This window comes from Telopea speciosissima, chromosome 2, assembly GCF_018873765.1.
Source record: "Telopea speciosissima isolate NSW1024214 ecotype Mountain lineage chromosome 2, Tspe_v1, whole genome shotgun sequence".
NCBI classification, from domain to species: Eukaryota; Viridiplantae; Streptophyta; class Magnoliopsida; order Proteales; family Proteaceae; genus Telopea; species Telopea speciosissima.
Window position 1 is genome coordinate 15267617 of NC_057917.1, and position 15369 is coordinate 15282985.

Genomic DNA, 15369 nt, shown 5'->3' on the forward strand with positions numbered 1-15369 from the left:
TCAATTCTGGTTTGCATTCCACATGCAATTTGGTTTGAACTGGCAGAGAGCATTTTAGCCAAAGACTGATAATTTTATGCCCTTGAAGTTGTACTTACTCCAGTCAACAACCGCTCTTTCGTGTTGATGGATGGATTTGGAATTGGGAACCACATTCAGTTGCTTTGCTTCTGAGTGAAATGATTCAATGCATCTGCAATGGAAGACTGAGAACTCAACCGTTATGACTTGGTTGATTTTCTCCATAAAACCTGAGATTGGTAAGATTTATGAGAAAGGACTGCCAAGGATATTTGGGATTGTCTCTCCAAGAGATTTGATTGGAGACTTGACCGAGTAGATGACTCGGCAAAGGTTTACCAACTCCTACAAAAAGTCAGCACAATGAAGCAAGGTGATAGGAGTATTTTTTTAATATTACAACCTTATTACAGGGCACCTTGCATTAGTCAGGTTCTGGCACTTATTTATGCCAAATATCATTTAAGTAAATGTTTTACTTAAGATATTATTCATAAATAAAAAAATACCCTCTATTTGAATCCAATAAAAATAGTTAAAAAATCAAATTCCAAAAGGATAAAAAGTCAAATCCCAAGTTCAAGATAAAAAACTAGATTATTTTACGGTAGGTGGAATTTTCAACTTTCTAATATTAAGTTTTTTCTCAAATCTAAAAATTCCATAAATCTTAAAATGGTAAAACATTGCTAAAAACCCAAAGTGCAGTAAAACATTCATTTGTTTTGATATTTAAAAAAATATTTTCATTCAGAACGATTTTGACAACATTCACGGACACCAAATAAGGTTTGACCAAAACACAAATCCTTCAATATAAATCAGATATAAGCAATCTTGGATTTGTTGGAAAGCTAGTTTTGTGTTCTACCTAACACAAAAAGTCTCATGTAAAAATAAAATCATTTGACCAGTCAAACTCTGTTCTACCTAACACCTTTGTAAAAATAAAATCATTTGACCGGTCAAACTTCTTAGAGAACAAGAACATTTCTCTAAATCGAAAGCAGTTTAATTAATTATTGATAATATCATATTTCTAAGAACAGTATAAACCAAATTGTTTTGATTGTTTAAAACCTCAAATAGCTTGCTTCTTCAGTTCTACTCTCTAGTTCTATGTTGATTTTTTGATGACTTTATGTAGCTTAATATTGATTTTTTATTACTTGGATGTGACTTAACGTTGATTTTTTATGACTTGATGTTGCTTAATATTGATTTTTTATGACTTGATGTAGCTTAATGTTGATTTTTTATGATATAAAGTACATATTATAGCATACTAAATAATGTTAGAAAAGAGGGAAAATAAAAAATAACACTTGGGTGCCTTGGACGTTGTTGCCTAGGCGGGCGCCTTGCTACCTAAGCGCTTAGACACCCCTCCACCGCCTTAGGTCACCTTGCCGCCTTGACAAGTATGGTACCAGTATTGTACCCCAGCTTCCCCCGACTTCGCAAAGACAACTTCGCTGAGTGAGCCCAATCCAAATAGTTGGTATTGTCCAACTTCACAATGGATATCTGGGTGCTAGGATTCTCAAAGGTAATCAAACTAGGGTTGGTACCACTCAAACCACTAGCCGAAGCTTCCGTAGGTCCACTGACCTCAGACAACATGAAGTGCAAACACACTTGGAGAATCAGTTTGATATCCAAACCAAATGGGGAGCACACTCTACCCAAATTCATCTTCCCAATACTTAGAAAAAATTCCAGAAAGCAAGCAAACCATAGAAACTTGAAGAAAGTTAAATCGAATACACCTTTTGCGATGTAGCTTCATTCTATAACAACAAATAGGCCTCGCATGATACAACTCACCAACCAACATAAACCAATCAACACACCACAAAGCATTTCAAACAGAACAAAGAGAAAAACAAAAACAAAAAAAAACAAAAAACAAAACAAAACGGGCAGTACCTATCAAGTTTTGAGAGAATGAGTTGTGCTTCCATAGCACATTACTTCAACAACCAACCCACGAGGAGTTGAAAGCTACCCCTTGGGCAATTCTAGCCCAGCCCCACTCCCAATGGTGGCTCGGTAAGAGAGAAACAAGAACATGATGGAAGAGCTGGCAGTACAAGTATACAGGGTCTCTTGTTCTTCAAACGACTTTCACAACCTCCAATCTTCCTCCATTAGGTATTCTAGTTGATGATAGAACTCCATTAGATCTTCTAAGTGTGTTTTCTTACATGGTATAGTCTCTAGAATTTGGAGAAGATGCCCTCAGTCGGCAATCTTTGAATGAGAAAGGACACGCTCGATCGGTAGCCCTTGAATTTGGGGGAGTGCAAAATTTTGACCCTAAGTTCATGCAAAGGAGAAATTCCATGATTGAGATGACGATGAAATTGTTAAAACAAACACCACAAAACACGAACAGAAACAAAAATAGAGCAAGACGATACAGAGACTTAACATAGTTCACACACTAATACGATGTGCTACGTCCACGGGCAAAGCTAAAGACAATTCAGTATGTAAATGGAAGAAGATACAAATGGATATCTCACAAGAACACCCAAACGACGATGCTAGCTCTCACCCAGAAACCCTAACTTGAAAATCCCCAAATGTCACTCTTTTTACAACAAGATGGGTAAAACATATAAATACTCCTCCAAACAGGTCGATCCATCGGGTCGGGTCCTATCAGCCCAAGCCCTCTATTACCATCACAGGTCTCAAAAAAAAATCCGATTCAAGTCGCCACTAAAAGGTCGCACGGGTCAATCTCTTAAACAGGTACAAGATTTCGAGACACACATAACAAAATGGATGTGGTGATGGTGGTGCATGGCAACCCTACCTTGGTCAGTTTAGCTCGGCTTGAGATGTTGATGCTTTGACTTTTGGCTGCCACCTCGGTTAATTTGACTCGGTTTGAGATGTTGATGCTTTGACTTGGGGGTTTTGGTTGCCACCTCGACCTATTAAGCTCGACTTGAAATGCCTGGGCTACGACCTGAGATTTTTGTTGTCACCTCGGTCTGTTCAGCTATTGGAACCCTCAACTTTTCTAGGGTTCCAAAAAGAAGTACAAAGGAAGTACAAACTTAGGTCGACACTCAAAGCTCTGATACCAAGTTGGAAATAATGCAAGGATCGATTTAGGAGAAGAAACGAGAAGGTAAGAGCCGAGAAATAGAAGAAGAGATAAAGAGGAGTGTGCAACCGTATGGGAGAGAATCAATCTCTCTCCCCTATATGCTTTACTAACATAATGATGTAAATTACATACACCTCCTTGGGGAGATAAAAGGTAAAAAAGAGAAAGTACAATATAAGATGATGAGACAATAAACCAATGCCCAAAGTACCCTTATTACATAAACTCTAACAGCACCATCGTAGAGCCAGCATGTTGTTTCCAAGGTTGCCCTACAAGAATGTCACAGTGCAGCAACGAGGTAACTAAGCTAGGCACATGGTACTAGAATAGTTCAAAATATAGATGTACTAAAGCTATTATACTAGCCTCTTCTAGAGCGGTAGGTCCAAAACCTCACATATGAATCTTCTTGGAGAGTTGCTTCTACGAAAGGTTGTATGCTCGAACAAATTCAGCAAAGATAAAATTTGCTTCTGCCCCGGCATCAACGACTATATGAACAACTGTAGAACCAGCACCGTGCAAAAGAATACCCTTCTATCTGAAGAGGGGATCTTTATCAACTAGTCAATTTGAGAATAATGTATGACTAGCGGAGTGAGCTTCAACTTCGGCATCAACAGGATCATCCTCTAAAGGATAAGGGTATAACTTAGGTGTATCGACATCATCATCATCATCCTTCTCTGCTGGTTGCAATTCTGCTACATTCACAGGACGAGACTAATCGGGACATTTGTTCCCAAAGTGACCCTTCTCGCCCAATTGTGGCACACAATGCTCTTCAACCAATTATTGCCCCTAAAAACCTCTGGCTTCCTTTCTTCCACTCTGTGAAATTCATGCCTCTTTTCTTCAATCCATGGTGGAGGTCTATAAGCTGAAGGAGTTTTGAGCACTCTTCAAATAATTGTAATTTTCTTCATTTGTCTTGGCATAAGCAACTGCCACATCAATGGACTTATGGACCTAAAATCACTATTGACCAACCCTAGTCAAATCTCAATACCAAACCCACTAACATATCTCAGAACCTGTTGTTGGTCTGATGCAGATTCATCACCAAATAGGGCTTGTTTCATTGAAAATAAGTCTAGGGTTGGGTTACATACATGTTGGGCCTTTGATCCCATGGGTTTTTAATGTAATAGGCCACTTTTATGGACCTAAAATATGGGTATATAGGTTGCATACGGGATTAGCCCAATACTTAGTTTATTTTTATGTTTTTTAATTGAACCGGTTCAAATTGGTTGCATCCAATTGGTTCAATTTAAGTGATCATGTGACTTGGTTAAGTGGTCATGTGACGACTTAATTGGTCATGTGATGTAAGTTGGGCTGGATTAGGACTCTATAAGTCCAGCCATGTTTTGAGTCTATTTCCTTTAGTATTCTAGTTTCCTAGTCAGTTTAAGTTACCTAATAGGTTAGGGATAGGGTTAGGCCATTCATTTTTAGTGTTCAAGTCTATTTTTGAGTCTTCTATATAAGTTTGTAAGGGAGGCCAACATTAGATACGAATTTGATTAATAAAAATTAGTTTTATGCTTGCTGCCATTGCTGCTCCTCTTTGTGAGTGTATATCCTTATGGATCTTAAGGTGGTAAAGGGTAGGTGGACTCCTGGATCATCAAACTGCTGCCATTGTCCTGTAATACAATGAGTTTGAACATGTTTTCTTATTTTAAACCTTCTTCTATCATCCTTCATCTTCCCTTAGACCTAATCCACAGTCCCCTCTATCCATCAAACCCTAATTCTTCATTAAACCTGCACTCCTACCTCTACTAGGACTCCCCCATAACTCCAGTTTTAGCCATCACTTTCGAACCCTACTTCCAGCTTATATTCCCCACACCAATCCCCCCATTCGACCTTAACCCTAGCCCTTAGTCTCCACTTTATCCCCTCCATTCCTTCACACCATTAAAACCCAAAACCTGCAACACAATTCTGTCCAAAACTGCAGAATTTTAAAACCTTCCCAAATCCTATTATTTTTATACCACATTGACCCCCTAGACCTGCTCATTAATACCCTATAAACCCCTTTCCCAATATCGAACCCTAACCCTTGGAATTGACCTAAATCCTAGTGCTGTCCATTCGAACTAGTAACCCCTTTTGTTATTTGATCCTGTTGTTTGGCTCCTAGTAGGTCTCCTACCTATCTAGGACTACATTAAGTGGTATCAGAGCCATGGCTGAACATGGCACCCCTGTTGTGGACCCCACACAACCACCCCCACCCGATTCCCTTGCTGCAATTATGGCCATGCTGTAAAAGATTTCAACAGACCAGCAAGCCTTTGGTGATCGAATGTTGGCAATAGAACAAAGGCCAGTTGTGTCTCTTGTAAGCAACATTCCCCTAGAAAAGGACAAATATCAAGTCAATTCGGTAATACAAAGAGCCCCAAGGAGAGATCAATACAGAGAAGACAGAGAAAGATACAGAGATCATAGTGAAGATAGGAACAGAGAATACAGAGACTACAGGAGACACCATAGACCTCCAGAGGCGTATGAGTTGAGAGACTTTGATGGCAGACCAGATCCACAGGTATTTTGTGATTGGTTAGCTGTTTTAGATGATTATTTTAATTGGTATAATTTGCCTGAGCATAGGAAAATGAGACTAGCATATACCAAGCTAGTAGGACCAGCACATAATTGGTGGAGAACCCAGATGGATTATCCTGACTACAGAGGTAGAGAACCTGTTACATAGGCAGAGATGAAAGAAGATCTGAGTAAGAAATATTTCCCAAGAATGTTCAGAGCTCTACAACAAGATAACTTAAATTCCCATCGACAACATCACCACCAAAAGGCCTTCAAATCTGAAGACAACTTGAAACCTCCATCAATGAGATTTCGTTTGCAAGTTGAAGAGTGTGGGAAATCTAACTTCACTAGTATTAAAACAGCGGCTGAATACAAATTTCCATTACCAAAGGAAGTTGAGAGAACACAAGTTGAAGATAAAGCTGAAGTGGCAATAAATTGTGATGAAAAGAAAGAGACAGCCCCTATAGCTTCAAAGATGGAAAGTCGACATGTAGAAGACCCTACTGAAGTGGTCAATGTCAAAGAAACCAAAGTAGAAAAAGATGAACCAGCAGAAGATGGAAGAGGTGGTTGAGAGCACTCCACGAGAAATTATTGGCATTCAAGATGCTGTTTTTGAAGAGGTGGAGCTTGTGTCTCAAGAATTAGATGCAAAGATTGCTAACACTGAAGACTCTATGGACAGGACATTCACAATTGCTGCTGATTCAGAAAACGAATACATATAGTTTGTTATGCCACCATGGTTCTTCGAAGAGAAAGCTCCACGCCTTGGAGATTTTATCCCTAATATTCCTACTTCACCGGAATTCTTTTTGGGGATGGTCAAAGCTACTGATCACATGTTGATTCCCCCTCATCACTACAAAATTCGAGGACGGATTTTTTCAAGTTGGGGAGAGTTGATGCAAATTCATCACCAAATAGGGCTTGTTTCATTGAAAATAAGTCTAGGGTTGGGTTACATACATGTTGGGCCTTTGATCTCATGAGTTTCTAATGTAATAGGCCACTTTTATGAGCCTAAAATATGGGTATATAGGTTGCATACGGGATTAGTCCAATACTTAGTTTATTTTTATGTTTTTTAATTGAACCGGTTCAAATTGGTTGCATCCAATTGATTCAATTTAAGGGATCATATGACTTGGTTAAATGATCATGTGATGTAAGTTGGGCTGGATTAGGACTCTATACGTCCAGCCATGTTTTGAGTCTACTTAAGTATTCTAGTTTCCTAGTCAGTTTAAGTTACCTAATAGGTTAGGGATAGGGTTAGGCCATTCTTTTTTAGTGTCTAAGTCTATTTTTGAGTCTTCTATATAAGTTTGTAAGGGAGACCAACATTAGATACGAATTTGATTAATAAAAATTAGCTTTATGCTTGCTGCCATTGTTGCTGCTCTTTGTGAGTGTAGATCCTTGTGGATCTCAAGGTGGTAAAGGGTAGGTGGACTCCTGCGACTCCTTGCATTGTGAAGATCGGGAGGCTCTTTCAAATCATCAAGTTGCTGCCATTGTCCTGCAATACAGTGAGTTTGAACCTGTTTTCTTATTTTAAACCTTCTTCTATCATCCTTCATCTTCCCTTAGACCTAATCCACAGTCCCCTCCCTCCATCAAACCCTAATTCTCCATTAAACCTGCACTCCTACCTCTACTAGGACTCCCCCATAACTCCAGTTTTAGCCATCACTTTCGAACCCTACTTCCAGCTTATATTCCCCACACCAATCCCCACATTCGACCTTAACCCTAGCCCTTAGTCTCCACTTTATCCCCTCCATTCCTTCACACCATTAAAACCCAAAACCTGCAACACAATTCTGTCCAAAACTGCATAATTTTAAAACCTTCCCAAATCCTATTATTTTTATACCATATTGACCCCCTAGACCTGCCCATTAATACCCTATAAACCCCTTTCCCCATATCCAACCCTAACCCTAGGAATTGACCTAAATCCTAGTGTTGTCCATTCGAACCAACAACCCCTTTTGTTATTTGATCCTGTTGTTTGGCTCCTAGTAGGTCTCCTACCTATCTAGGACTACATTAAGATCATCATGGTCTGTCTCCAGAAATCATCACCTCAAAGATAATTTGTGGAACTCTATCATGTAAGTATTCCACATCCTTGTTTCCGTACTGAAAATTGAGCAATTTTTGAAATAGTACATTCTTGTAATTAAGGGGAATGAACTTCTCATTCATAATCTGCTTCATAACCTCCCAATTAGTAATAGGTCCAAGTCATCTGATAAACCTCGAATGTAGTACGTCAACCCACCATGAACATGCATAACCCGTAAATTTAGTGAGTACGAACTCACACTTCTTTTCAACTGAGAAAGACATGTAGGCGAAAATCCTATTGACTTTAGTAAGCCAGTCAAGAAAATCTTTAGATCCCTTCTAACCGCCAAACTCTGGAACTTCAACCTTGATGCCATAGTCCCTGTTTGAAAATTGTCGGGGTAACATCATGGGGTATAGCAGGATCAGGTTGCCATCTCTGAGGTGTATCTTCGATCTGTAAAGCACCAAATTAAGGAATTGGTGTACAGTCTTGCTTCATCTCGCTTTTCGGTCCGATGCTGCTAAGGCAAGAATCTCAGTGAGAACTTCTTGAGTTTCTCCCATGAATTTGTCGAGTTTGGCCTCAGACTTCTGTTGATTCTCACCCACCACCAGAAATAACTTGTGCAACTCAAGATTGGTGATGTGACCTGTCGTGGCAAGTTACTGCCATAAATTCCGCTCTAATACCAATTGATGTGGTCCCAGGCAACAAAACCCTTAAATGGGATCGTCCACTACTAAATAATGCAAATTACAATTTCAGTAGCAAAACTGTAAATAATCTGAAGTCTAGGACCTCTTTAAATAAAAAATAAATCTTGGGACAGAACCGTAATTAGACTTGAGCAACAGGAACCTCTTGTTCTTCTCAATCTCCTGCAGCCATTCGCGGAGGGAGGACTCCAACGAAAGTGATATTTCAAGAGGAAATTCATAACCCCCAACCCTCTTACAGTACTAGGCCTAAACAAAGTACCAGAAAGAAAGCAAAGCTTGCTGTAACCAGGCCAGGCGGAAGAACAGGGAAGAGGAATTTCAGGTCTGAACTGCTCAAGGAGAGATTGTTGGGGACGAAATCCAAAGTATCAGGTCACCTAGGGCAGAAGATCCTTCGCCCAAAGTTTCAGTCCAAACGAATTAAACGTGAGTGAGATTGAACGCTACCTCCTCAAACCTGTCGGGTGGGAAGTTGCAGGAAACCACAGTGGCAACAGGAAAATAACAGCAAGATGAGGGGAAAGAAGATTCTTCGCCCAAAGTTTCAGTCCAAACAGATTAAACGTGAGTGAGATCGAACACTACCTCCTCAAACCTGTCAGTTGGGAAGTTGCAGGAAAATAACAGGAAGATGAGGAGAAAGAAGAGTGATAGTAGAACAGTAGAGGGGGAAAAAGAGGTTCAAGGGAAAGAGAATGTGTACCTGAGGCGAGAGAGAAGATCAGAAGAGGAGAGAGATCGATCACAGGGAAGAAGGCAGACACACAGCTTGCAATCACATCACGCTTTAACAGGTAAACTCAATGTAATTTCATTCCAAAATCTAATCAAGAATCCCTTGGTTTACAGTTAAATAGAATTAAACAAAGAAATCCTAATCATATTCTATAGCTGAAAATAGACTTTGAATCTACTTGGACTCTTAACTCCCACTAACACTATCGATGGTTCTCTCTAAAGAAAACGAAAAATAACAAGTACACATTAAATTACAAAATTAACCCTACTTAACCATACGTCGAACTGCATCACTCTGTTGCAGTAATTCGTATTCATCACACATAACAAAACCATCTCAATGGACTTCCCTTACCTCATTACAACCGAAAGTCCCTACAAGGGTATAAATTTTTAGTCAATCAGTCAGTCTTGCCAGTGAGTCATCGACTTTTATACCTGAGCTACACTACTTTTAGATACATGGACTTCCCTTGCCTCACTGCAACCCAAAGTCCCTACAAGGATAAAAAATTTTAGTCAATCACTCATTCTTGCCAATGATTCATCGACTTTTATACCTGAGCTACACTACTTTCATATACATGGAGTTCCATGACTGCCCATAGATCATGGTTCTTGGCTAGTCTTTATAACCATATATAAGTTTCCTTCAATTTTATTCATATTTGTTGATCAAACAGCTCTCCCATTCATTTATTACTCTAATCCTGGGGCAACAGCCTCTTCAAATTCATTTTCTGTGAGTCACTGGCGCAATCCAAATATGATCACTTTGAGTTATCATCTGCCAATCAATATTAACTGTCCCCTCGTTTCTGTTTATATCTTTTACCAAGCTCTTCATATATGCAGTTACTCCAGCTTATCATGAAACCTTTTTCATTTTAAGGCACTCATGTCCCATTCTGACCTGGCATTCAAATCCCATTCAATTAGGCTAACTAGGTCAACAATAAAGGTATGGGACCTCCTCCTATGTAAGTAACCGATGCAAGGAGAAATAGTCCCAAAGCCAACCCCTGCTCTAGCCCTACTGTGATTTAAAACTATGACTGAAGCTATTGCAAAATCATTTTAAAACTACTAGCTATTCTATAATCCATATTCCCCTGACACATGCATGTGTTTGGCAAATGGGTTATTTATTAAATACAGGATGGTTTTATTTGGAACCCTACTTGAGTGACAAGGGAAATATTTGTAATTATTTATTCAAATAAAGAGGTTTAGTTATTTTACGAATTTTATTAATTATAATTAAGATTATACAAAGTAACGCAAGAGCATCCAGGTCAAGCAGCCCCATCATTTTCCTCGGATGGAGACTCTTAAGTACATTCCTCCTTTCAAGAGAATGAGACGGGCCAATTCTGGACAGTCTTGGTCTTATCAGGCAATTGGAGGATCTATCATGTTGCCTTGTGCGAAATTATGAGAAGACTTGGGCCCCTATTCTTGAGATCGCCGAATTCACATATAACAGTTCAGTGAACAGGACTATGGGTCGTACTACTTTTGAGCTTGTTCTCAGAGTTCAACCTAGGCGACGTGTCAATCTTGTTCTACTAATCTCCATCATTACATGCATATAAATAAGAAAAGAAAAAGACTTCACAAGGAAAAAACTCTACTAAGATTTCTAACCAAAAACTTGCTGAACTCTTCCTATGTATCCTACCCAAAATAAAAAGATTACATAATATTCTCCCGAATAAAATAAATCTCCTTAAATATCCGACGGAACCAACAACCCAGTTTATAATCAGTTCCTTTTGGTCTAGGAATCCCAAAAGGTCAAACTGGTCCAGCTAAGTATCTGCATCCATACCTACAGGCCGTAAACCTCATATTACATCAAAAATTCTTTCCTATTTCTTTCTCCCTCATATATCAATTACTGAGATTTTAATCTTGCTAGAGTTATTCAATAATCTTGGGATTTTTAATACCCCTTCAACCCCCATTTTCAACTCTAGATCCCATCATGTCTTGGGCCCATTACCTGCAGGATTCAATGGTTGTCAAACATTACTCCATCAACCATACATGGTTCTTATTATTGCTCCACACCTCCCCCCAAAAAAAAATTAAAAAAAAATCATTGTCATTGCATCTGCAAGAGAACCTCCATGTAGGGATAAAGCTTAGCAGGTTTGATTTTGAGTTGATAATAGAACCCTACAATCTGAGGAAAAAGTATAATGAACATGAGGCTTCATGGTCACAGGGAGTTCCAACCCGATCAGTATACAACAACAACAAACTCAATCTTATCCCAACTTAATGGGGTCGGCTACATGGATCCAAACACAACAAAGGAAAACTGAGTTCTAGAAAGAAGAAGAAAAAAAAGGGGGGGGGGAATATAATAGCATACGTTCTTTTTTCTTCCTTTTTTTTTGTTCCCTTCTTTCTTCTTTCTTTATTTCTTCTGTATTTTTCTCTCTTTTCCCCTGCCTAACACATTTCCATGTATCATACATAAACTCTTGGGTGGTTGTGTGCAAAATATAATAGCAAAACCTCATCAGATGGACTCTTGAAGACCCCATCATATGTCTTCAACAATAAGTTAATAAAGCCATGCCAAGATCTTTTTTACCCTAAATTTTTCCACCAATTTTGGAAGTAAGACACTAGCCCCTTATAAGGTATTTTGCAATAAATACTCTTACAACAACTCAGCCTTATCCCAAATTAATGGGGTCAGCTACATGGATCCTAGTAGAGACCAGATAAAAAAGGGGGCACAGTATCAACACAAACTCTAGAGCATCGACCTTTCCTAGCTACGTACTGTTTCGTAACTGCTCAACATACTGTAGACCTCGATTACGACAACAGCATCACAACATCATAGTCCAACTAGATGGGGACGACCACATGAATTTTAGCTCTCCACTCAACTCTATTTGAAGTCATGCCAGAAACAAGGCCTAAGCAAAGCATGTCTTTCCTCATCACTTCTCCCATGGTTATCTTAGGCCTGCCCCTCGCTCTTTTAGTTCCCTCAATCTGGATCAGGTCACTCCTCCGTACTGGGGCCTCCAACGGCCTCCGTTGAACATGGTTATGCCACCCAAACAACTCTCTCTAAGTTTATCATGGATCAGAGCTACTTCCAACCCAGTTTTGATATGGTCATTCCTTACTTTATCCTTCCTACTTTTCCTACACATCCATCTTAGCATCCTCATCTCTGCAACACCAAGTTCATTTATATGACACTTCATCACAGTCCAACATCCCGCACCATACATTATAGCTGGTCTAATGACAGTCCTATAAAATTTTCTTTTTAAAGAGATACACCAATTGCACAGAACTCCAGTCGCACATCTCCACTTCATCCACCCTATTTTAATCCTCTGGGCAACACCGTCCCCTATGTCGCCCTCCTTAATAAATTGATCCCAGATAACTAAAGTGATCCCTTTGTGGGATCTTCCTCTCACCTATATTCACCACCTCATTATCCATCACAGAGTTGCTAAAGTTACACACCATATATTCGGTCTTAGTTCTACTTATCTTCACACCTTTTACGGGATCTTCCTCTCACCTATATTCACCACCTCATTATGCATCACAGAGTTGCTAAAGTTATACACCATATATTCGGTCTTAGTTCTACTTTTCTTCAAACCCTTTGCTTACAAGGTTGATCTCCAACAACAGACACACTTACATGATCCATATACCCCAGAAACGGCTGATTCAAGATTAAAATGATTAATGAAATATTTCCTGCATTCCATTTTCAATAAATACTTCTCAATCGTTAGTAAAATTGAATAAAGAAGTCATAAAAATTTAAGATTTCCATTCCAACTTTTAACATTCTAACTATTCCTGAAATATGGGATTCAATGCCATAAATGAAAACATCAGATGGAAGGAAGTACAAACCATTCTAAAAGGTACACAATTCAAAACAAATGAAGATGATGGCCTTGTGATTCAGCTCAAACAACCTTAATCTTTAGTACATATATATATATATATATATATAAACTGAAGAAATCCAACACCCCAAATGTAAGCTGATGCAGTTGGAGCTCTGAGTCTTTTTGAACCCAGAACACACAGATACACACCAAAAAAATAAAGAAATAAAAATAAATCTTAACCCAAAAACCAGAGAGAAATATCAGGTGGAAATTCAATTTGCTAAATGTGGGTTACTTACAACTTGCAAATGAAGAATTCTTCCATGTAATGGCACAAGCAGTGCATCAAAAGACAACTCACAAAATTAAGACATTCTTTGTAACATGAAGATTGCAGTCAACACTCGGGTGTAAAAACGAAAGAAGCTGACCGGCCTCAACTACAATAGTTCCAGCTTCAATTTTTATAGAAATTTAGCACTTAATATCAAGCAAGGATCAAGAACTCGGTGCCGACACTGGTTTTGACCAACCAGAATCCGAGATTTCCTAGGTTTCAACCAATCTCGGTCGAAACCTGGTACTTTCTCCAGGCCAACTCGAAACCTTGGTTTCGAGGCCCAGAAGTTGTTTTTTTGCCTGATTCTTGTTATGCTACCTATTTTTTAGTCTTTGACATTTTGAACCCAATCCATGCATTAGTTTCACATCACTCAACATAATACTTTTGGTTTTGACCCAAGTTTGATAGTGTATATTGTTCTTGAAGATGGTATCGAATAAGGTTTGACCAGAACATAACTCCTTCAATATAAATCAGATTTAAACAATCTTGGATTTGTTTGAAAGTTTTGTTGGAAAACTTTCCAACTAATCCAAGATTTGTTCAACTCTGATTAATATTGAAGGAATTATGTTTTATCATATTAAGATTGATGGACTTTTTAGATTTGAGAAAAAACCCAGCATTTAAAAGTTGAAAATTGCACCTACTACTAAAAATCCAGTTTTTGTTCTTGAAGTGGGGGGTTGACTTTTAATCCTTTTAGAATTTGATTTTTTAACTATTTTTTATTTGCTTATTTATGAATAATATCTTAGGTAAATGAAATAACATTTACTTAAATGGTATTTGGCGTAAATAAGTGCCTATCCTGGTTTCGAGCAAGGTTTCCTCAAGTTTTGATGGGGATAAGTGAATTTATACAGGTATTCAAGTCGAAACTTGCAAAATTACCAAAATATGGCCAAAACAGTATCAAAACCATGTGAAACCTATCGAAACCAGGTCGAATTTAAGTCTACCCAAACATATGTTTTAAACATAGAGGTCCATCTAAAGTAACATTTTCCGGACAGCTGCATTTTAGGTAATGATTTCTGGAGTCCAAACGTAGTCATGACTCACAAGCATCATGTCATAGACACAGCCACAAGACTACAAGAGTTCCAGACGTGGCAACAGTCAGAAATCCAGAAACAGAAACATGCCTACTTTCAACTAACAATTTATGTTCGACATAGATTTAATCTCCAAAATAAGCACCTCAAATTCCTTCTCTGAAAGGGAGGGGGGGAGTCCCAACTATGGCGCTCTTTGATTCTTACACTATGAAGAAGTACTTTATGACTTTATGTTCCCGTGCCTCCTTGTATTAGATAAACTCATGGTTGTCACGGCATCTAGGTGACCCAAGGCATTGGAGAGGGTCCAAAATCAAGGCAACACCAACTACGCAACCAAGGCGTCCGCCTAGGCCCTAGGCGCTCAAGGCGACCAAGTCGCCTGGATGCTTAGGCGACGCCTTGACAACTATAAAATACTATTTTAAGCGGGTTGCTGATAAGTCAGACCAAGGAAAATACACCAAAAATGTGACACCCACCAAGTCTGTTGAACTTGGTAATGTTCATAAGTTGCCATGCAGCAAGCAAAGCAGATCAGGGAGGTTCCACGTGATAGACGAGGTCTGCCCTTATCTCCCAACTTATGTGTTAGCCCAAAATGCCACACGGGACAATAGTGGTTTTGAAGTTACAGAATTCCCAGAAAGATCCGTGGCATTTTGCAATCCTGAGTTGAAATTAGACCAATGAAATGGAAACATAGTCCTTTAGGGACCCATATGAATACATACATAGAATCAAAAGAAATGATCTACATAAATTTTGGACAGAAAGGAAGTAAAAATACTACAAACATGCTAAGAAATAATC

The 15369-nt window shown here is 38.8% G+C and overlaps 1 long non-coding RNA gene across 1 annotated transcript; it reads right to left on the reverse strand.

The window, feature by feature from the left end:
- On the reverse strand, positions 1-9950 carry LOC122652422. Its single transcript, XR_006331594.1, has 3 exons — positions 9941-9950; positions 7763-7766; positions 1-170 (listed from the first exon to the last, which is right to left on the reverse strand). It is a non-coding gene; the product is annotated as an uncharacterized LOC122652422 (long non-coding RNA).
- Positions 9951-15369: the final 5419 nt, after the last annotated feature.